Consider the following 22,515-nt stretch of genomic DNA (forward strand, 5'->3'; position numbering starts at 1 on the left):
CCATCCTCCACAACTGCCTCCAGCCCCAGCGAGAGCCATCACAGAGCCCTTTCCTCAGATACGTTCAGCTTTCTCTGCACCTCTTTCACATATCAAGTCAAGCTTTCCCTCCCCATTTCCAAACCTCTTCATAACAGTTCCCCTCTCCCTCATGTCCCAGTCTCACCTGTGCCTCCACCGCCACGCTGTACTTTTCCCTGCTTTCACACCATTCCGGTTGCCTGGAATAACCTTCTCACCAAAATGCAACAAGCTGTCTCCAGCTCCTTTACAAACCATATGAACATCCACCTGTTCCCCTGACAGTAACCATATGTCTCTTTGTATTTGTTCTGGAGTGTGGGAGGCTCTTTGCACTATTTGGGCAAGATCCAGCTCCTACTGAAATCAAGGGAAACTTCCCATTTATCCCATGGCATTTGTACCAAAGCCTCAGACTACACACTTAATGGGATGCTTTCCACGTGTTTCAGTTACTGCAGTGCATCACAAACATTTAGGGCTGTACCGAATTAGCCAATAATGATTATAACTTAATGGCAGTGATACAACACCACCAAAGAGATAGCACTGCTGTTACCATCTAAGAAGGGCAGCACACCATCACTGTGTGAGTGAAGTCCCTTTATATGGCAGTGTTTAAAATACAGCACGCAAGAAGTTAGAGGCACCTATGATGTGAACCTCAGCTGGGGTCTAGCTCCCTCAGGTCTAGCTGTGCTTGCTGATCTGAGTGTGGAAGCTATCTCTGTATCAGAACAAATCTGTCAACAATATTTGTGCAGAATCATAAACATAATAAATCTTGCCAACTCCCCTGTGAACTGGCTATTGATTGCATTCATCTCTGAGGCTTTGTGATACTGGAGCTGGAGGCTGCAAACATAAATACAGCCATGATGCATTGCATATGCCATAGCTTAATTTACTATGTTTGATTTGAGGCTCAGTTTTGGAAGACCCTCGGCATCTAGCCTAAGGCACCCTGCACAGTCTAAGAAATAACACAGAGATCCCAACAAACCACATGTCAGCCCTCAGGAGTTGAACTGAGGGCACATGTGTGCGACTGTGAGCAGAGCAGATACCTCTGCAGCCAGCACGAGGGGTGATGCCCAAAAAGCCAACCCAGAGCCACGTCCTGGCAGTTCTCCAAAATGCCTGAGCAGAGAAGCTCTGCAAAACTGAGTATCCACTATTGGTAGTGGAAAGAGATTGATATTCACCATAAAATCTGAAATGGGATGTATAATATCTCAAAGGTGGTTTTTGTTCTTTTTTTTTTTAGTCAAATATCACGTTGTTTCTTAAAATAAAAAAAAAGAATTATCTTAAGTAACTAGGTAACTTAAAAAAACCCAACAGCATAGTTCAGAATGATTTATTTGCTTTCTCTGGCAATTTCTGAGTTACAAAAGTGCAGTTTTGATACAGAGCTGTTTATTACATTCCAATCTACATTAGGTCTTCCTGAAAGTTCAGCATTCTGGGTCTACAACAAGGAGCCTCCCAAAGATGCTCTGCAATCAGCTCAGCTCTGCCTGCGGTCAGAGCAGAGGATGGAGCCAGGAATTCTCAACATTCTCATCAGAGCTCTGCCAGTAACTCTCTCAATTACAATTAGTTCAAATCTTCCAACTTGTGCTTCACTTTCAGCACCAACAGAATGGAGCAGACTTATGGAAGATCAGGATGAAATGGAGCCCCATAGGAACGAGCACAAATTTTGCACTGATTGGGATGAAGACGTCATCCCCAGCTGGGAGGTGTTCTGCTCCCTAAATGGCCTCAGCAGCACCGAGATACCATGGGATGCTGAGCCCTGTTTTCCCAACTCAGAAGTGAATGGATTCTCTTTGCACCCGCGCAAAGCTTCTGAATTTATGAAGTACTGGAAGAGTTTGTTATTTTGTAAAATGCAGTGTCCACAAACTGTTGATGTGTTTATGGGTTAAGTACAAAAGCAGAAAGTCTCACAGAAGAACTGACCCTCCAGTCCCAACTTTTCACTTTAAATTTATCTCTGCTGCTTGGTTGCACAGAGCACATCTTCCTCTCCCTCTCACAGCCCTTTCTAGCCCCCTTCCCTGACTTTTCCCCCACAGACACAGGCTGCTCCTGGCTCAGACCACGTGAAGAAACACCTCCAAGGAAGCTCCAAGGAAGACTTTTTAAGGCAGGAAGTGTCTTCCCTGGTCCAAAACAGATGTGTGAGGACAGCCCAGGCAAACCATAATGCCGACAGCCGCAGTCTGTGCCCATGGAGAGCACAAGAGGTGCATCCTCACACCCTGTCCCAAGAACATATACAGCATCTGAGCCTCACGCCCTGAGCTCGAGTGAAGGATTCATCCTGTGCCTCTCAATAAGATGTCAGTGTCACTTTGTCGACGGATCTAAAAGCAAAGTCTCCTGCAGACCTGTGTGTAACATCCAAAACAAGAGACAAATGCCTGAGATGGATTATGCATGAATGCAGTGCAACTTGGCAGCCTTTGCATTGTGCAGTTCTGTCTATTCCCAGTGTCTGAGAACGGGTGGCAAAGAGAATGCATTTAACAAGAAGAAAAAGACATTAAACATCAAACGTCCCTTTGCTTCTGACAATTAATTGAGAAAAAAACCTCATAATCAGTTGCAGATTTGCCTGTGTGTAGCTAGCGTGACTCTGCTCAATAATCACACTGCCATCCGGAGCAGGGAGCTTGGTTCTCATCTCTGTGTTACACGGGGACAGGGAGGCAGCGGACGGAGCAGAAAGGTTAAAGGTGGCTGGGGGAGGCTGCTGGTGGTGTCACTGTCTCCAAATCAGCCATAAATAATGGAAACCAGCGTGGTCTTCAGTGCAGCCTGAAACCCGCTCCGTATCAGGAGCTGTCAGTGGGAATACGTGCACAGAAAGCTGCCCTGCAGCACTGAGCAGGCAGAGAGCATCGCAAGGATGTGGCACTGTGAAGGAACCACCCCTGAACCTCGTGAGGTCCAACAGATCCGAGTCTTGCACCTGGGTGGTGGCAATTCCTGCTATCAATACAGGCTGGGGGATGAAAGGATAGAGCCTCACCTGGAGTGCTTCATCTGGATATGGACTGCTACAGGAGAGACACGGACCTGACAGAGCGCCAGGCTGGGGGTGGCTGGGGCAGTCAGAGCCCCTCAGAGGGTGTGCTGCTCTCTGGCAGGGAGGTTGGGGCACAGTTGTAGTGTTACTGAAGTTAAAGCCAATTGATTCCTCCATGTTAACAGCAAAACCGATTCCTGCAGCTGCTGTCCCAGCCACTCCCCTGTTACAGTACGGAGAGATCAAGCGCAGCCCTGCATCGTTCTGCCCCCATTGCTTTCACACAGTGATGTGAAATGGATAAAACAAACAGGCTGATCAGAGATACTCAGACCTCTGTGCTCGTCCCTGGAGTGAAATAACTGCAGAGTGGTGGCACTCCTGACCTCCTCCCACGTGAGTTTGTTGCTCTGTGTTCCAGAATTAAGCACGCTGAACAAGGGATCCCTGCTGCACGCAGCAATGAATGGCAATGAATTAATTGGAAATGATTCAGGAGAGCTCTGCAGCAGTGGGAACTGGTGGTGCTGAGCTCTTCCAGGGCAGATCCTGGAAGGACCTGGATGGATTCCAACAGCAGAAGAAAGGCACTTGTGCTCAGCCTCCCTGATGCTTTGGGTCTTCCCTCTGTCTGTGGGTCACATTTGCTATCACCTGAAAGCAAAACAGCCTTAAAAGTAAGCATGCAAGCAAATGCGCTAATCTCTTAGGACAGCACACAAGTGTTTATATAAATGATACCACTCACTTCAGGCTGAATTTAATCATCAAAGGAGAAAAAGCATGGTTTGTTTGGTCTTTTACTAGTCAAAAATGGCTGGTATTTAATAAGCCCTGGAGCCAGATCTCAGTAGGACAGGCTTTTTATGGGCCAGAGGCACCTACCGTACCGTCCCCTTCCACACACAGCCACTGACCTATGTCCAGCTGACTTGAATTTACCTCCTAAATCTGATGCTTCGCCCAGTTAGATCAAAAAATAAAAAAGAGAGAAACATGGCATTTCTAGACCACAGTTCTTGGTGTCACTACACATTACTGATAATTTAGGAATGCTACAGAACATCTCAAGTTTAAAGTACTTTCATGGTTCCAATGGAGAGCTAAAACAGATGGGGTTTCAGTGTGACCTTTCAACCCACCAAACACCGCTGACCCAGATTATAGTTCAACAAAGCTGCTCTTGGATTCATATTACATTTTGGGAGAAGCAACAGGGTTACAGTGAGAAGGGGCCAGCACCTCGGTGCTACTCCTCACGCAGATGTCTTTGTGCCAAAGTCGGTGCTCAGTGCTTGGAGAGAGCCTCTGCTATCTGTTGTAAATGCTGGGAAAGGAATTCCGGGATGGGAAAAACAATAGCTGTGGTATTTCACTGGGAAATCAAAGACGGGGTCAAAAAATCAGTAAAAAAGGGAGAGGTGTTCCAGGTGAAAACCCATTTCTCCCACATTCAGGATTCCAAAAGCAGGAGCTGCAGCTTTCTGGTGGCAGCCATGAGGGGCTGGCTGTTATCACAGGGGGGCTGCAGGGCAAGGGCAGTGTGCCCACCCTGCTCCAGCCCATCCCACCAGGAACTGCAGCCCGAGCACAGAGCGCCCGGCACCGCAGCACCCTGCTAACACTGATGGAGTTCCTGTCAATGTGCTGGTATTGTAGACACGACAGCACTAAAAATAGTGCCGGTATTTTTTTAGCAGGCTTGTTGTTTTCAGGAGCTCCAAAAATATAAAGGGTTCCATAAAAGCTAAGAACAAGCTTGTGAAATAGTCTCACTGGAATACAAAACCACTTGAAAATATTGTTTGTTACATTTCCCTATGAACTCAACAATAGACCAAGCACAGCCTTCTGCTAAAACGCTGGATTTATTTTACTGAAAATTTCTTTTACTGTAAGAAAATATAGGGGAACACCCCATGGCACTTAGCTAGTTTTTATCTGTTCTAGGCAGCAGCCAAAGTCTGGGCTCTCTCAAAGTGTTTCTGAAACACTGTCACCATGCCAAAAACTTCTTCCTTCTCTTTGCCCCCCATGATAAAATGTTCACGATCCAAACCTTAATTGTCTCTGCCTGCAACGACAAAACCAGAACAACTCCATGTCCTTCAAGGGGAGATCAGCTGCTGGAGAAGGACCGAGCTCGTCTTAACCGCCAACAGACTGACACGTGTCCTAATTGTGAAATCTGGATAGCCATTTTCAAAGCAGCTTTTTGCAACTGCTGCCCACGTCTATGGCTGCTTGCCCTCCACGTTGCTCCTCTGCTCTCTCATCCAGCACGAGGCTGTCGAGGCAGAAGAGAACCACGAGGTACCGCTGGGGAATTTCCCAGCACATCATCCAGGAGCGCTCGGTGCTGAACAAGTAGGAGCTTATCACCGTGTCACTGTTCTGTAACTGAAAGAGGATGACGATGTGCTGGTGGCTTGCCAACATTTTGTGTTGCAACACTTTGCAGATTATACCGTACGATAAAGGCGCTGCATTTAATGAGTTTTGTCAACTTGGTTATCGCTTTCACATCGCACAAAGCGAGTTTGGGGCTAGACTAGCAGTGATGCAGCCCCTTTCATCCAAAAATTTCAAAGTGATTTGTCCGCATTAATCACATTTCAAAGCTGCCTTGTGAAATATCCGTGTAGGCTCCTTAAGAGCATCAGGAATGGCCACAGCCATCCTGGTCCATCCAGAGCACAGCAGAGTCCCCAGGACGCACTCAGCCCTGCAGTGTGTGCTGCCAGGACACCCCCAGGCACTGCTGGCTGGAATAGCACTGCATGGAATTTTCTTCCCTGAATTAAGAACCTACCTAAACTTTCAGCATCTGTAATATCACCTAGCAGGAAGAATGCAGTTTAAATGTGGAGTATGTTAAAAACGATTTCCTTTTCCCTACTCTGAATCTGCCTTCTGGTCACTTCATTTGAGTTCCTGCTTTGCTGGAAGAGTCATTTCCTGCCCACCTTCTGCAAGCCACTCAGGCTTTGGAGACATCGACCCCTTTTCAATCCTTTCTTCTCAAAACAGACCATCCAGACACACCGTTGTATTTACATACCTGATTGCTGCATATGTGCCAAGCTGCCACTGTAACCAAAGCTTCAAATCAAACCTAAAATCCTCATGGAAACGACTCAGAAAGGTTTGCCATCCCACAGGTACAATGCTGGAGCACACTTGTCACACCTCCCCTCCCCACTTTGAAACCAAAGAGCCCTGCACAGAAGGAGGGGCTGTAGAAGCAGCCAGGAGCTGTGCAGGTTGTGTGATGGGAGTGATGGACACTGCCTGCGAGGTGTGCTGTGTTGCCCTATTGGAAGGATGGAGGGAGGCAGAGATTAGCATTCAAAAACAAAGGAGTTTTATATTTAGATGACAATGAATACATACAGGTACTCTTTCCTCATCTTCTCACACCACTTATTTTCTGTTTTTAATTACTTTAAAAACTCTAATTTTGAAAGATTATTATTTCTTTAATCAATTTTTTTTCCCCTGCACCCCGAATGTGGGCTTCATGTTCCAGCAATGACTGCAAGTCCAAATGAGACAGATTTTCTGTCCCCACCCATGAAGAACAGTTGATTCACTTAAAACTGTGCCAAGGTCATATGTAAATCTTTCTAATAGGAGCAGCTGCTGGACTCACAGCCCAGGGGGTAAACACAAGTTCTGTTCGTGCGGCTGCCCCAACCCCAGCCCCAATTGCATTCTGGTGGATAAAACCACATCACCATGAGCTCGCTGCAGCCATGGCAGGTAATTGAAAAGGAGAAACGGAGCCCACGTATGCTCTGCTCAAGCAGCAGGAGGAAAGCTTGCATAGGAAAATGTGTAGGAAAATGTGTCTGGGCTCTCCAGAGCGAACTGGCACTGTCCTCAGGCAGCCGTGCCAGTCTGCAGCACATTAGGGTTTGGCCCGTGTTTTCTGTTGGGAAAACAACCTGCCATCTGGATTTCATCCTGTTAAACTCCTTGTGTATATTTTATTTGTATATATCCTGTAACTGACAGAATGTTTTCTACAGTTTTAGGATATGCATAAAGAGGATACCTGGGAAAAAAAGCTCTGAGGTGCTAAATGGAAACAACAGCCTTTCTGCTCCGCTCTTCTAAAGCCTGTCTGACAAAAATACCTGGAAGAAGCTAAGACAGGGAAAGACTAAATCAAAGCTGATGAAGAGGATAAGGGCCCGGAGAAAGTGCAGGTATGAAATCTGCACCTGAAACCCTCTGAATATCTGAACTCCTTTGGTGGCAATCAGATTTCTCTGCTTTGGTGGCAGGATGTCAGCTATCTACAACAGACTTCACTTGTCCTCTAGAAAGCATGTAAAATTAAGATTACCTTCTTCAACACATGAGCTCTCACTACACTGCTTGTCTTCTCTCCCTTCACACCCCCAGACTTGGACTGGCCATCATCTTTAATATCTTTCACTGTGGATGGTTTCTCCCTATTTTTTTTTTTTAAAACAGCAGTTGCAGACAGATCAGCCTGCAGTGCTCCCTCTTGTTTGTTTGGAAACCAGATGCAAACAGATGCAAACCATTCCTACTGCTAATCTGATGAAGGATGAGCAGCCAAAGAAATCCTTTGGTCATCTCAAGAAATAACATTGTTTAAATGGAGGAAAACTGTTCTTAATTAAGAGTGGAGTATGGAACATACAGAACTTACAAAGACAAGACTGGGGAGAAACACTGCTGCTGTTGTCCTGTCCTGGCAAGATATCAATGACACCAAAACACCAATCCCAGCAACTCGGGCTGTTCCAGACAATCATCAGCAAAAATAAAATGGCTCCACCTACTCACCAGTGAAAAATGTATCTCCTGAAAAGAAGTCCTCCAGCTTTCAGTCATTCTGAGCTTTATGCAGTATCTTGTAGCTTTTCCTGGTGCTGTTTTTGTGATGTTGACAATCAAATCTCCAAGTGACATCAATACTGGTGGGACAAAAAAAGAAATAAAATGAAATGGCCACAGCATAGACATTCTGGAAACTCAAAGCAAATAATACATTAAAAATGCACTGAAAAACAACAACAACAACAACGTATTGGATCTTAATTAAGAGCTTTCCTTTATTATAGAAAGCAAAATCATGAACAGCTTGTGTTTAAACTTCTATCAGTGTTTCCAAACAGTCAAGGAGTGTCGCCAACAAAATACGCCGTGTGGCCGTGCACAAGAAAATCATCAGCTTGGTTGGACCAGAGTGCATTAACATCTTCCAGCTTAATGCCAACACAAGTCCACCAAAAAGTAGCCACATAATTCACCATCTAAACTTCTGCATGAATCACAGGATCCTATAATTGCCCCCAAGTGGCAAAACCACAAGCATGGAAGCAAATGAACCACGATAAGAGTCTCTCATTTTAAAAGCATCATAAAAGCCCGAACACAAAGCCTAGCAAGCAGTGCCCTTCTCCACATGGCAGAGCTTTGAGCTGGCTGCATTCACCCCCTGGGTGCAGCCTGTGCATTTCTACGTGCTGGAATTCGGCCGCTTCGTGACAATATTCCAGACATGGAATTAACACTTCTGAAAGCTTTCAGGGATCAAACGTTGCCCCCCTTCACAAATTTTTTCGTACCGAGGGCATGATGAGGCAGCCTGGCTCAAGCTGGAAAAATAGACTCAGATGGCACTGCAAGGGGCTGTGGTGAGAGGCTGGGGCCAAGAGTCCCCTGCCCTGCCTCTGCCTTCATCCCTGGGGCATGGATCTGCTGCCAGAGGTCCTTTGGGAGCTTATGGACAGAGCACCACATGCAGGAAAGCGCTGTTTGTTCTGGAGTTACTCGGGCAGTGAGCACTGTGCAGAGCTATGGGATCCTTGGGGCCCAGCATGCAGCCCCACACCGGGATGGAGCTGGGTCCTGCCAGCAGGAACGTGGGTGAAGTGAAGGGCAGCACCCACCCTGGGACTGACACAAAGTCATTCCTTGCAGCCAGACGAGGCTGCTTGGGTAGGTGGCACATCCAGAGCAAGCAGCTGCGCTTCGGCTCCTGTGTGGACAGAGATTGCTGCTGCTGTGGTGTTGAAGGAGCCGTGTTACACATCCTGCACCCACGCTTGTTGCAGTGGGAATTAGGTGCTTGGTACAGTATTTGCAAGATACTCAACGGCTGGGCTGTCAGAGCTGTATTTCAGTGGGTTTTCAGGTGCCTCAAAGCCCCTTTTGACAACGTGTTCCTTCAGGCACTGTCTTTCCTGGGGATGGCTGACTAAACAGAAGTTTCAACATTCATGTCATAAATATCTCGAGACAAGCCTGTTGATTCAGTGAAATGTGTGGTTGGCTCCTATTGTAAATGCATTCACAGAAAACCTCACAGTGCGCTGCCGCTTGGGACTGCTTGTGAGCAAAATAAATGACAAACATTTGGGGGGTTTTTTAATAACATTTTGATACATTACAAAGTGGCTTTTCTTTTAGTTTTACACCACATCGTTTGAGATGACATGAAGCAACGTAATTTGTCAAGACGAGATACATAAAAATAAATAAATAAGAAGGGATTAAAAGGAAAGCCAGCTCTGAAAGTTTGTTAGTTGGAAAAGGCTGTAATTTAAATCAGAAATGTCTGGATTCGATTATTCTGACAAGCTAAAAGGAGACAACATTTTGCTACACATTTACGAAGCAAAAACGAAGTGGAAGGAAAGCAAGGTCTTCTAACTGATGCCCCATCCCTGGAGACATTCAAAGCCAGGCTGGATGTGGCTCTGGGCAGCCTGGTCTGGTGGTTGGTGACTCTGCACATGGCAGGGGGTTGAAACTGGATGATCTTTGCGGTCCTTTTCAACCCAGGCCATTCTATGGTTCTATGATTTTCAAGCCTGTCTGCCTCCGGATTCCAGTCCAGATCTGATAAGGATGGCAGTGCCACACAGCTTGCAGTTTCAGGTTCCTTGCTGAGCCAGGCTACGGAGCAGCAGAGCAGCCGCACCGCTCCATGGCAGACGAGATGGCAGGGGATGCTGCTGTGGTGTTTAAGATGATCTTCCCACTGAATCCAGCCTCAGACATCGGCAGGCAAAGCCAGCTACCAACCACCCCTAGGAAATGCACAAATCTTGACGCTCCACACATCTCCCCACTGTAACGTGCAAAGCCACGGCGGTGACGGGGCAGATAACCCCCTCAGAAAGCACAAACCTCTGAAGTCAGCCAGTCCAGCAGAAATCAAACTGACCCAAGCAGAGCTTCAAGTTCTAGCAAAGAACAAAATCAAACACCTCCAATGGGAGAAGGGGAAGTTCAGCTTATCTGGATGGAATGGCCCTGGCCCCTGAGCCCCCGCAGCTGGAATGGCCGAGGGCTGTCCTGGAACTTTCCTAAATTTCACCCTGATGAGTGGAAATATCATTGGAATTGATATTTTCCAAGCAAAAACGCACATTTCTGAGAATCAGCATTTCCCACTGGAAGCCTTTTTCTTAAAATAAAATAAATTATAATATGGAGCTTGTGGAGTACTTTGAAGAAAAACAGTATTATTAAAACAATACTCTTCTAATTCCAATAATTACTATAATAAAATTAAAAGGATTATATGATTATATTCACATTATGGCATTACTTTATGTCTCAAAGGATTCTACATGAATTATAAAAAGAAATTATTACAGAAGTTTCTTAGCAGCTCTACCAACCCCTTGGGCTCGGTGGCAGAGACAAAAAACCTTTAACTTTCCAGAGCCCTGAAAGTTGAAAGCTGCAGCTTGTGGGAATGGCACACGTATAAACTGTGCTTATGGTTGAATGGCAGCTGGCATTTTAACGAGGTGAGTATAAACACAGCCATGCCAAAGCCAGCCCTGTGCTGTGAACAACAGCAAATCCAACCTCTCGGGCAGCACATCCAAAAATTCAGTCCTAGCTGTTCTCCTTTTTCTTTCTGTGCACTCATGTTGACAGCATTCTGTGTGATGAAGTTGCTTTGCTTCTATTTACTTCTCAGGCAAAAAGAATAAGTGCTCCTTGCTGAGGTTTTAATCCCAGTTCTTTAATTTCGAGATACGTTGGGCATGAGATTTTCAGCCTGCTGCTCCACGCCCTTCAGCTCATGCCATGCCTCACTTGGCAGCTTGCTTACAAACACATTTCTATTGGTAATATTCAAAATTCTCAAATGGAAAATAGCTGCTGGTATGTGAATATGGCCAAATTGCAGGACAATTTTATTCCCACCAGTTGTTGCCACACAGTGTGAAATTGCAGCTCACATTACTCCATAGTATGGCTTGCAGAAATCTGGACCAAAACTTTAAAAATATTAATGTGCATGCAAATGCAGTCTTGCACATTAATCAAGCAAGCACACTTAATAATGTGGTGCCTTGGCTTTATGAAATGATAGATCAAAGCAGAACAAATGAGAAGATGGAGCCCAAATTAACACATTAACTGAAACAGAGCACTCTCAGATCCTGGAAACCACTCTCTGTCTGGGTGTCACATATCCGATTACATTCCTCATAACTCAAATGGCACAACAGACGCAGAGGAGCTAGGATGCCGATTCCTACTCATCACCAGCTCCTCAGAGTGATTTTTTTTCAGAGTACTGGTAATTATCTTGAAAGGAGAACAATTAAAATCCAGTGTAATTGGAAGTCTGGTTATGGTTACGGATGAGTCAAACTGCTTTGGAAAACGAACACAGAACTGTTTGGAGCTCCATCAGTATTTTATTAATCATGTCATTAAAATGGATACATGAAGTGAGTGCAGCTATACAGTGGGATTTTCAAAAGCCCTTGCTAGCCACACTGCTCCTTGTAAAGCTGGTAGGAGTTTTATTCCTTGAGTTTAGTGGGAGCAGAGCTAGGTGAGAACTGAGCGTTTTTTTCAGCATCCCACTGATATGGTTTGGAGGAATATAATTCTCACACCGTTTCTTTCTGGCGACCCCATAAACCTGAAATTATTTTCCTGCTCCAGCAGCAGCCCCAGGACTGGAGGACCTCAAAACTTCAGCTCATGGATGTGGGCAGGAGAGATCTCCCCATCTTCCTCCCAGAGGACAGCCCGTGGGTGCTGAGCCTCATGTGGGATACAGTGCGGGAGATTTGGGCTTATGGAGCTCAGGAGTCAGGTAGCAACGTGGAGCAGATGGTTAGCATCAGAGAGCTGTTTGAGGAAACTGTGTGGAGAGTATAGAGCTGAAAAATAACATAATGGGAGATTTATTTGTGGTCCCTGGTTCAGGGCTGTCTAAGAAACATCAGCAGTGGTTGGTACTGTCAGCTCATCCCAGATAACAGGAACCTTGAACCAAACAGACTTTGGCTTTTTGTTTTGCAAAACCAAAACCTAATCGGATAAGAGCAGGTCTAAAGAAAACACGGCCTTGTGCTGCCCTCCAGGCTGGCAGCCTGGGGCATCAGAACTCCACAGCGAGTTGTTAAGGAGAAAGGGGAACGTACCACCAAATGCAGCACTTCAGGGATAAAGCTTTCCATTATTTTGCTTCTGAATCAGTTTGTTAGTGTTGGAGATTGGGACTGAATCGAGCTGAAAAGATGAGAAATTGCTCATCCAAAGCAAAGGTAAAGAATGAGCAGTGGGGACAGAAGCTCAGTGCCCTCTCCTGCCACTGCTGTGGCCACCTCTGGAGTCACCTCTCTGGGTTTTGGACAGCCCAACCCACTGCCTTGAGCAAGTAATGGGAGCAGGCTGGGGAAGGTGCACTGTCAGCAAAACCTAACGGCAAAGATAACTTGAAAACTACAGCTTTAAAGTAAATTCCAACATTTGCTTTTGTGCAACAAAAGCTTTGCTGTAAGAACACACCTACCCAGAGCTGAATTGCACCCATCACATAAATTGTCTTTCAAAAGGTTGCAAAAGATGTCAGACATATTCCAAACTATATAAAAAAAAAAGCTGTGTTAAAACTAAAAGGATTCCCTGAAAAAGATGTTTTAAGATCTTAATTTTCATTCTGTAATTTAAAAAAATAATCTACTTATAATCCCCTTGAAAAATGATCCCCTTGGAATGAATTGTCTTAATGCTTTACATCTGAAGGAAGCAAGGTAAGACAGTGCTGCCCTGCATTCTCTTCTATCTGAGGGAAGCTGGAAATAATCTGGAGCAAAGATTATTTCCAACTTTCCAGCTCTTTTTCTATAATTAACAGGATGTAAGACATAACAAACAGAGGCTGAAGAAAACCACAAGCTCTCCATATGGGGCTCGGTTCCTGTTTACTAGTATCCTGTTTACAGCACAGGCTTTGATGGTCAGATATCAGGCCTCTCATGTTCCCAGAATGACCACACTTATTCTGCACTTATTTAAGGCTAGGAAGGCTTTTTAATAAAAAAATATGTCGAGGAAACAAAGCAGAGAGAGATTATAACAATATGCATCACTACGGAAATAGCAGGCTCATTGTTCCAGAGTACAGAATTACCAAATACCCTTTTGTGTGAGCAGAGCAGGGCGATGCGGGCTGCCAGCTCGGGTGGAGGCAGAGATGGAGCCCTCTCCCTCCTGGCACTGTCCTGTCTGGTCACCTCAGCTCAGGTGGAGGATGGGGACGTGCCATTGCCTGGGGCCCTCAGTGCCTGCAGTGCTGGGCCATCTGCTCCCACTCCCCTGCAGTGCGCAGGGACATCCACAGCTCCATCAGTGCTCAGAGCCCCACTCCCTGACCTCGAGTGCCTCTGGGATGGGCCACCAGCTTCTCTGGGCAACCTGTGCACTGCTTCACCTCCCTTAATGTAAAGGACTTTCTCCTTATTCCAATCTAAATCTCCTCTTTTTTTAGTTTGAAACCATTTCTCCATGTCCTATCAGATCCAACAGAGATCAAACGGAGTAAACCAAACCAAACCATTCTTACACATGATAGAATGGATTCCTGTCTTGGCACACACAGCTCTATTTTTGCACCCAGTAGTGTAAAACTGGCTGAAGTGAAGAGAGCAGAACATGCATGCAGACCCCTCCTGTTTCTGCTGCTCCTACATACATCACTGCTTCCCAGGCAGCAATTGCTTCCTAATTGCAAAACAAAACAAAACAAAACAAAACAAAACAAAAGTTGATAGCAGCTTATGGTGGGAAGCTTGAGCTGCACATTGCTGGGACTCAGCAGGGCTCTGTCCTGCCAGGCTGCAGAGGATGTGCAGCATCCCAAGCATGGGACACAAGGCTGCTGCAGGACAGCCTCCCATTTGCCTTTCTTCTTTGGAACTTCTGCTATGAGAGCAATGGTTGAGAAGTTTCATTTAACATTCAGAATTTTCTCATCACTTTGTAGCTCTGCATCCTAAGAAAACTTGCAAGTTTTTATGCAAATAAAATCAAGACTGATTGCTAGATAACCACTGAGGTAACATAGTGCCTAACAGCTCTTATCTGTAACAGAACTGAGGAATTGTTATAAATAAAACTGCAGAAATTATGCATTGCAAATAAACACATTTTTATTTACATTTTGCTTATAATTCTTTCATAAATGTCTTTTCATTTTGGATCTGCTCAGTGTTGGGGATGGTTTGCATCCAAAGCCATGTCGCTACACCAGATCTACTGATGTCAGATGCTGACTTTATACCTAGAATTTTTAAGGACAGCTCATCAGCAAGTCAATGAAGTTACGCTATTTACATCATCTGACAGTCTAGCCCTTACACAGTCCTGTCTATATCTACCAAAATCATGCTTCCTCCACAATGCTAACACAGTTTGGATATTATTATTTTTTTTTTTTACTTCAAAGAGCATCATTCATATCTGCTGAAAGAGGAAAGTCCCTGTGACTCACATAGAAGCGCCTCAATTAGCGCAGGCTGAGAAGGCACGTTGGTCAGGAGATGCTTCCTCGGGGAGATGGTCTCCTGGGACTAAAGCCAACATCTAAAGATTTCTTGGAAAAGATGGAAAACAGATGGAAACTTTGTCAACACTATTGTTCTGGTATGTGAAGTATTTTAGTGCCCCTGAAAAGGATGAGATTATGAACTTCAGAAGACGGTTAATTCATAGTGGTAATCCTTGGTTTACACCACAAGTATACCTGGCCTCTAACAGAAGAAGGAAGGAGTTGTTTGGAGGGGTACTATGGGAGTGGAAGATTTCAATCTCTTTTAGCCTGAAGCTTATCTGAAGAACTCCCCTTGGCCAAGATCTCCTCTCACAGTCTCCTGATTCATAGCAGTATAAACGAGGAAAAATTCTGGCCCCAAAAAATTATTAGGTTTAATATCATGATAATTACAAACAGCCCACTTCTCCCAGTAATTATAGCATGGAGATGGAAGTTTAACTCCATCCTCACTCCGAGATGTTCCCCTTCTAGGTAATGCCTGTGGCATACTCATATTCATCCTGTCTTCTAAATGGCTGCATCCCATATTCCTTACAGAAGGATGATTTTCAGTCATGTTATGAAATCCCTTTTGGAGCACAGACCCTTCAAAAGGGATGAGGTGTAACTCAGGGAAGTAATTTTACAACACCTTAACAAGTTTGGATTTGAACCCATAACTGAGATACAGCAAGATCCCTAATCCAGTAACATTCCCAAGAGACTTTCAGCTTGCAGGAAAATCATTTCAGTTCATGCAGCTCATTCCTGACCACAATAAAGTCTTTAAGACTTGCTGGTTGGGCACCGTCATCCGTTCAGCACAAAGTCTGCAGTGCCCATGGGCACAACTCCACCAGCTTCTTGGCTCAGGGGTCCTCGCTGCCTTGCAGAAGGGGCTCAGTGCCACTGTCATTAGTCAGACAGTGCTCACAAAACCCTAAGGAGGTCACTGCTGTTTGAGGTAAAAATGACTTGCTTGACACTTCTGCAAAGACAACAGGAGTTCTACCAACAGAGCTGAGCTTCACCCTGAGCTGCAGCCGGATAAAGACGTGCTACAGCTAGGCAACTTGTTATCCATCACTGAGACAAAGCTGTGAGCTGTTGTGAAAGTACAATTCATTTCGGAGTACTTTATTCTGGAGGACTAGAAGCAGACTGAAGAGCTCTTTCATTTTTAAAGGATAAACATCTTGACTTTGTTGAGCTGAGATCTGTAGAATTCATCTTACAAGTTCAGTCATCCGCCTGCCACAGGCCATGAGCTGCTGTCTTTCAGCAGAAAGTGAGGATTCATCATTGTTTTATTATTATTGAACATCCTTTATGTTGATAATAAATCAGTTTAAGTACATCTGTCACTGGAAGGCTCCAGCAATCATGCTATTGCACAAACCCATATACCACCCTCTCTGCAGCCTACTGCAATCCCAGCGCTATGGGAAAACAACTGCTTCCATTTCAGCTTGGTGTGCTGTCCGCAGCCTCAAACAATGACATTCCCTTACCACGGCCTTCCAGGAAGTGCAAAAAGAATCCTTAATGTTCATTTACTGACATGCCAAAAGGCCAGGTCTTCAGCTGAGAAAATCACAATGGAGCCATGATGTTCTCAGTAAAACTACTCTCCAAGAAACTCCTGCTCGGCGCCTTGCAGAAGACTTTCCTATTCTCTTCAGTTATCAAAGAGCAATAAATATTAAGTAGGCTTGGTCAATACTTTTTAATGTGGTTTCCTTTTATTGCGGGAATATGCTGCTTTGCCCAAACAGATATAGTTTGGAAGGGTGGGACGGCTTCAGTCGATTTTTTTTAATTTCAATTCATCTTCTAAAAACAATGGTTTTGAAATGGTCAAAGAAGATTTCTTTGGCATTTTCAGAACCAAAAAAATGTTTTTGATTTGAAGTAGCTTTTCATTTTGAAATGTAAGTTGGCTTATCTCAAAAAAAAAAAAAATAAAATAAAATAAAATAAAAAAATTCCGAACACAAAGTACAGCAGTTTTCTGATGTGGTATGGGAAAAATATTTGAAATCTTAAAAGGTCTTAAAGATAAGATTAAACCAATTTCTGGTGAATTCTAATACTATTTGCATACTTACAGATTAGTGAACAGGACTCTGTTTTATACACCAACAAAATAAAATATTATCTACTCACTACGATATGCATTGAAATGACTTGCATTAACTGAAAATCCCTTGCTTGAAATTAGTGCCAAGACTTCGACTGGATCAAAAAGGGCTGGCCTGGATACACCACACTGAGCATCCGCTCAGGAGCAGATCTTGCAGCAAGATCCACCCTGAAGAATCTAATCTGACCCTCTTACAATCACATGTGGCTGCTCCAGCTGAGACCACTTGTCCCAGGTTTTGACTCTAAAAACACTCACAGAAGGGAGTTCTAGATGTGCCAGGCTTATTCTCAGAGCACTGGAGTTAGAAATAAAAAAGTTGTCTCTTTTATTGTGAGTCTGACCAAGAATGGAAACTGTAGGGGAAAGAAGAAAGCCCAAATCATTTTTCAAAGAGTGGTGTTTGAACCTAATATCCTACCTAGCTTCTGCTCCTCAGTGCTGTGTAAATGGCTCTTTCAAGGAGTAGTAATATGTCTTTCTAGTAAATTATTAACTCTACTAGGAAATCATTTACTAAAGAGAAGCAGTCAATCTTAAACTCCCTTCACTCAAACAAGAGATCTCTGACACATGCAATCCCTCTCCATTGGTAGAAGCTCTTAAACAACGCACATCTCCACGGTAACGGCAGTACTATATGAGCTGTTTTATTAGTTTCCTAATTAAATTTCAAACTTCATAGCAGTGACAGACTCTTGGTTATCTCTGCTGCAGAAATTCAGATGGGATGCCAGAGGGAAAGGATGGGGCTGTTCGTCTTATTGCACGCCAAGATTTTGCGCTACCGGTTACACTCGTCAGCCTCTATCTGAAGCAGTTAAGAGCTATAAAGAATTCATTAAACAGGCTGAGATTTACTAGAGGCACCTCAAGCTCATTAAGCATGCTGATGAAATGTGAAGCGCATGAATCCACACACCAGTTGAGAAATGCTCCAGTACAGCTTTTAGTTTGTTTCCTGCTCTCCTCCAAAGTGTTCTCATTAAAAAGAAAACCCATACAACGTTTTCAATTTCTGTTATCACTGATGAAAATGGTTTCATCTGCATCTGGAAATGTTTGCTTTTTCCCTCCAACCTCTGCAGGAATTTCAGCCATTCAGAAAACTGCAGTCACGCTGAAAGCTCAGGGGCTTTTGGGCTCAATCTTATTTGTATTTTCAGCCGAATCATTTTAATTTTCACTTCTGCTGTGAAAAATAACTCACGGCGCTTTCTGCAGAACCATGTAAGTTGCAGGAACAGCATTTACCTCTGCAAATGATGGAAATAATTACCTTTCTGAAGGGGACGAAGGCAAATGAGAGGAAGAGAGAAAGGAAAGGAAGGAAATACTAAAAACCCATGAAATATGGAAAGCTTTCACTTGGCAGGAGCTGCTGGGTAACCACAGAGCCAATGCCAGCTGCTGGTCTGCCCCAGCCCACCTCCAACCCATCCAGATCATCCTTTCTGCACACCACTCACCTCAGCCAGTAAGGCTGATTCCCATCCAACCTGGTGACGGGTTTTCAATTGGGCCTTCAGTCAGGCAAAGCAAAGTCGCTTTGCTTTAGGAATTTCTCCTCTACATGCAAAGACTTAACATGCCAAAGGTACGGGGAGTTTCTGTGGCCAAATAAAATTAATTCTGTGCACAAGGTGCCCCCCCAGGCAGGGATTATGGCCCAGGTAATAAGAGAAATTCCCTAACGAGCATACATGTGAGAAAAGGCAGCGCTGCTCCACGGGATACGTGATTTGGGAAGCTGTCACCATGCTGGGCATGGCCCAGCTGGGCGTGCATCGCTGCCGCACCCCGGCACGCAGGGCCTGCAGTCGCTGGAGATGAGGATGCAAATGGCACCAGTTTGTCTGTATATCTCAGAATGTAAATAGAGTTAAGAAAATTAAACCTCACATCTAGATGGAGATTGAAATCTGAAGTTCCCATAGATGCGTTCTGGTTCAGACCATTCTAGAGATACACCCAGGGCATCCCGAAATTCAGTGCAAAGTTCTGCTGCAATGTGAGACATTTTAACAGAAACCTTAGCAAATAGGTCAAATGAATAAGATTTATTTTGAAATAAATGCCTATTCTTATCGTTTTATGGAAATTCTACTTTTTTGCTCATGAAGAATTTACAGTCAATAGAAACATAACAAAAAGATCCAAATCAGTGCCAGCAGAACAAATTACCTCCTGGCCAATACCTCACATGTCCTCAGGGCCATCGGCAAGGCCATCTCTCCAAGGGAAGACAAAGCAGCACTCACCAGCATGCAGCACAGAAGCAGTGCAAGTCCCTGGGGAAGCGGTGCACACCATCCTGCCCAGCAGGCAGCTCACCTGCTCAGGGCTGCTGCTCTGTGTGGGCATGGCTCACTGCAACCAGGCCTGGGGAGTGCAAATGCCAAGAAATTATAAATTCCTGAAGTGAACCATTGATAGAGCAATCTATAAAGATATGGCCCTTTCCAACCGCCATGCAAAACATTGGTGACACAACTCAGACCACATTCCAAATTTCTCATTCTGTATTTAAACTGCAGAAGAGCCTTGCGTCCTCACATGGCAGAGTGGGTAGACTCATGCATAAATGTCTGATGACTTTTAAGTGTTTATACCTTTCTTAGAAAGAGTATGATAGAAAAGCCTCTGGTTCTTCTCCCCACATCTTTCTGCTGATGACAAACAGTGGCAATGCATTAAAGAAGAAGCTGCGTTATGTGGGGACCCAGAAGCCCTTAAGCAACCAGGAAAACTGCTTGTGGTTTTGTGCCTGCGAGCAACAGCAGCACCCAAACTTCTCTAACATGAAGCGGAGCCTCTGCCCCCCATATTCACTTCTCCTTTACTTCTATCCTCTAGGCCTACCTGGAAAACTTCCCTGTGCTTTACTCAAAATATTTGAGGTCTGCCTTTGTCCTGCATTTATGTTTAGCAATATTAGTGATCTAGGTGAGGACTTTGTTGTGCCAGCATGGATTAGTTACACAATCGCCTCTTGTTGAGGGTGTGGGAAGCTATTACATCCTTACAAGAGAGAGCAAACAGATATAGAATTGCTTTGGAATACAGAAGGCTCCCAAACAGCAATGAACGCAGCCAACTGTGGAGCCCACCAAGCAAGCAGGTGAAAATACATTAACGCAAACACTTACTGCAACAAGTCTCTCGTTTCCCCTCAAGACATTTCTGCTCAGTCAAAATGTGCAGCAATAAATCACATTAGATCAAATACAACTGTCTGAGAGGAAGCCACACAGTGATCATTCTTGAATTTTCCCACCCCCCTCCCATAAAAAGGCAGTGCAGTATTACAGAAAGTTAATGCGTGCAGCTCAGCCATTATATCTGGATTGAAACTGTATAAAATGACATCTGATAGCAGCTTGTATGGACAAGCTCTTATTAAGCGTAATTACTCAACAAAGTCTATTCTAAATCAGTTACTGATTGGCAACAGACAGGCAGAAATTTACTGGTATTCCCTGAGTTTGCATACTATGGGAATAGTTTTAATATTAAAAAGTTCATATCATTCCCACTTACTCTTTGATTTACTACATCCACACAGCAAACATGAGATCTGATTACATTAATTGAGCCTGTTGTCAGATTGTCACTTTTCCCTCATTTAATTGCCTCCCGTCTCTCTCATTACCCCCAACACACCACAGTTGTGGCCCAGCAGCCCATTCGCATGCCTGCTCTTTCCATATGCTACAAAACGGGTTGCTCTCTGAGTTTCCGTGAACTGCATGATCTTGCTGGGGAGCCGGGGATGCCAAATGAAGACATGTGTTCACTGTGAGCATATGAAATAGTTTGTATTTCCTGGTACAGAGGGACAAAAATGCAAAATCAGTTGTTTGAAGACAGCTGAGCGTTTGCATGACTCTCTGTGCAGTTACAGACCTCACAGATACCCGCTGCACCATTTGGAGGAATTAAGATGCAGATTTCTCCTGCTCATCTCCTTTAATTTAAAGCAGCATAAAAATCTGCAGTTCAGGTGGTTTTACATCTCAGCAGATACTTGGAGGCGTTTCCCAAAGCACAGAGCTGCCTCACCACGCTTGGAGGAACGCCGTGTGTCTGCTCCTGGGAACCCAGATGTTCCATAGGGGAACCCGTGGCAGTGGGAACCCACTGGAAGCCCCAGTGCACCACTCCCCACCTTGGGCTGCATCCCCACACTGCATGGGAATGACTCACCCAGTTGTGTGCTCTCAGTCACCCACCACTCTTTGACTGTCTTGAGACCTCCTTGAATTCTACACAACACTGTCATCACCCGGGGAGTTAATGAACGGTTAATTAGTTAGGTAGTCCCCTCACACCCCCGCTGGAATCATTTGTTTTGGGTGAAGTTACACCTAGTTTTAAACTGCCACTGCAGGAGAGTCCCAACTTGTTTTGCTATCAGTCGGCTTTGATAATTTGCCAAGCAGCTAATCCTGCCTGACACGCAGCCCAGGAGATGCACCTCACCCGCGCTATCAAAGCCCTTCACCTCTGCTTTAAAGGCCCTCAGCCTCAGCCTGCCAGTGGTTGCTGCAGCTGCTGGAAAACACACTGTAAACGGTTCTGCATGTGTTGTTTTCGCCCCTTCAGGAGTTTTGTCTCTCCCATTACAGCTCTCGCTGCGTTTATGGAGTCACCTTCTGTCCCAGAAATTGGCTGCGCTGCGACGCAGGCTGCCTGCAGCTGCAGGGCTTGGAAGGGAATCTCTCCTCGCTAACCAAACACATTTGCTGACAGTGTAATTGCTCCTTTCCCTGGGATTTTTCCTTGTTTTCTTAAATGCAGGACACCTACAGTCACAATAGCAATATATCACTTGCCCGTAGCACAGCTTTCTTTCCCCTGTAAAGTGTTAATGAAGTTCCTGTCCTTGTTCCTGCAGTAATTGTAAAAGCATGTTGGATAATATACTGGCCACACTTTATTAAATCACTGGCCACACTTTATAAAACGCTAACAGTCTGATCCTGCGCTCCCTGCTAAGGAGGGAGCTCCCTCGGATCTCACACGGGGGTCGTGTCGGCGGGCTCAGATCACACGCGCAGTTTTAATTCTCCCAGGCCCAGCTGAGGACGACGTGCCCAGCTGCAGTGCTCAGCAGCTCCCTGTTTGCCTGGTGGTCCGACCCCATGAGGTGCTCCGCCACACGTCACTGCATCCCGCTGGTGGCAAAGGGGATCCTGAGGCTGCTGTGTGTCCCCACGTGGGTGGTGGGGGGCTCGGACCGCTCCCAGCCCCTCGCTGAGCTCCCCAGGCGACGGGGCACCCCGAGTGCACAGCCTGACTCAGCACAGGGACAATGGAGGAGTGGCGGCAGCTAATTATTTGACAATCATTATTGTTGGATATTGTTTTCAAAGGACAAGGGAGATGAGCCTTAAGAGCCTGCCTTTTTCCTTTTTAAAATCTTTTTGCTTTTTTGATGATGTTCACACATGAGTCTTGCATGGACAGAGG

The 22,515-nt window shown here is 45.1% G+C and overlaps 1 long non-coding RNA gene across 1 annotated transcript; it reads right to left on the bottom strand.

Annotated features, from left to right (window-relative positions):
* Positions 1-1,380: 1,380 nt before the first annotated feature.
* Positions 1,381-21,057, bottom strand: LOC109370811. The gene is made up of 3 exons (XR_002121243.2): positions 19,305-21,057; positions 7,883-8,013; positions 1,381-3,715 (listed from the first exon to the last, which is right to left on the bottom strand). It is a non-coding gene; the product is annotated as an uncharacterized LOC109370811 (long non-coding RNA).
* Between the last annotated feature and the right edge of the window lie 1,458 nt (positions 21,058-22,515).

The sequence above is a fragment of the Meleagris gallopavo genome, chromosome 22, assembly GCF_000146605.3.
Source record: "Meleagris gallopavo isolate NT-WF06-2002-E0010 breed Aviagen turkey brand Nicholas breeding stock chromosome 22, Turkey_5.1, whole genome shotgun sequence".
In the NCBI taxonomy this organism is placed as follows: domain Eukaryota; kingdom Metazoa; phylum Chordata; class Aves; order Galliformes; family Phasianidae; genus Meleagris; species Meleagris gallopavo.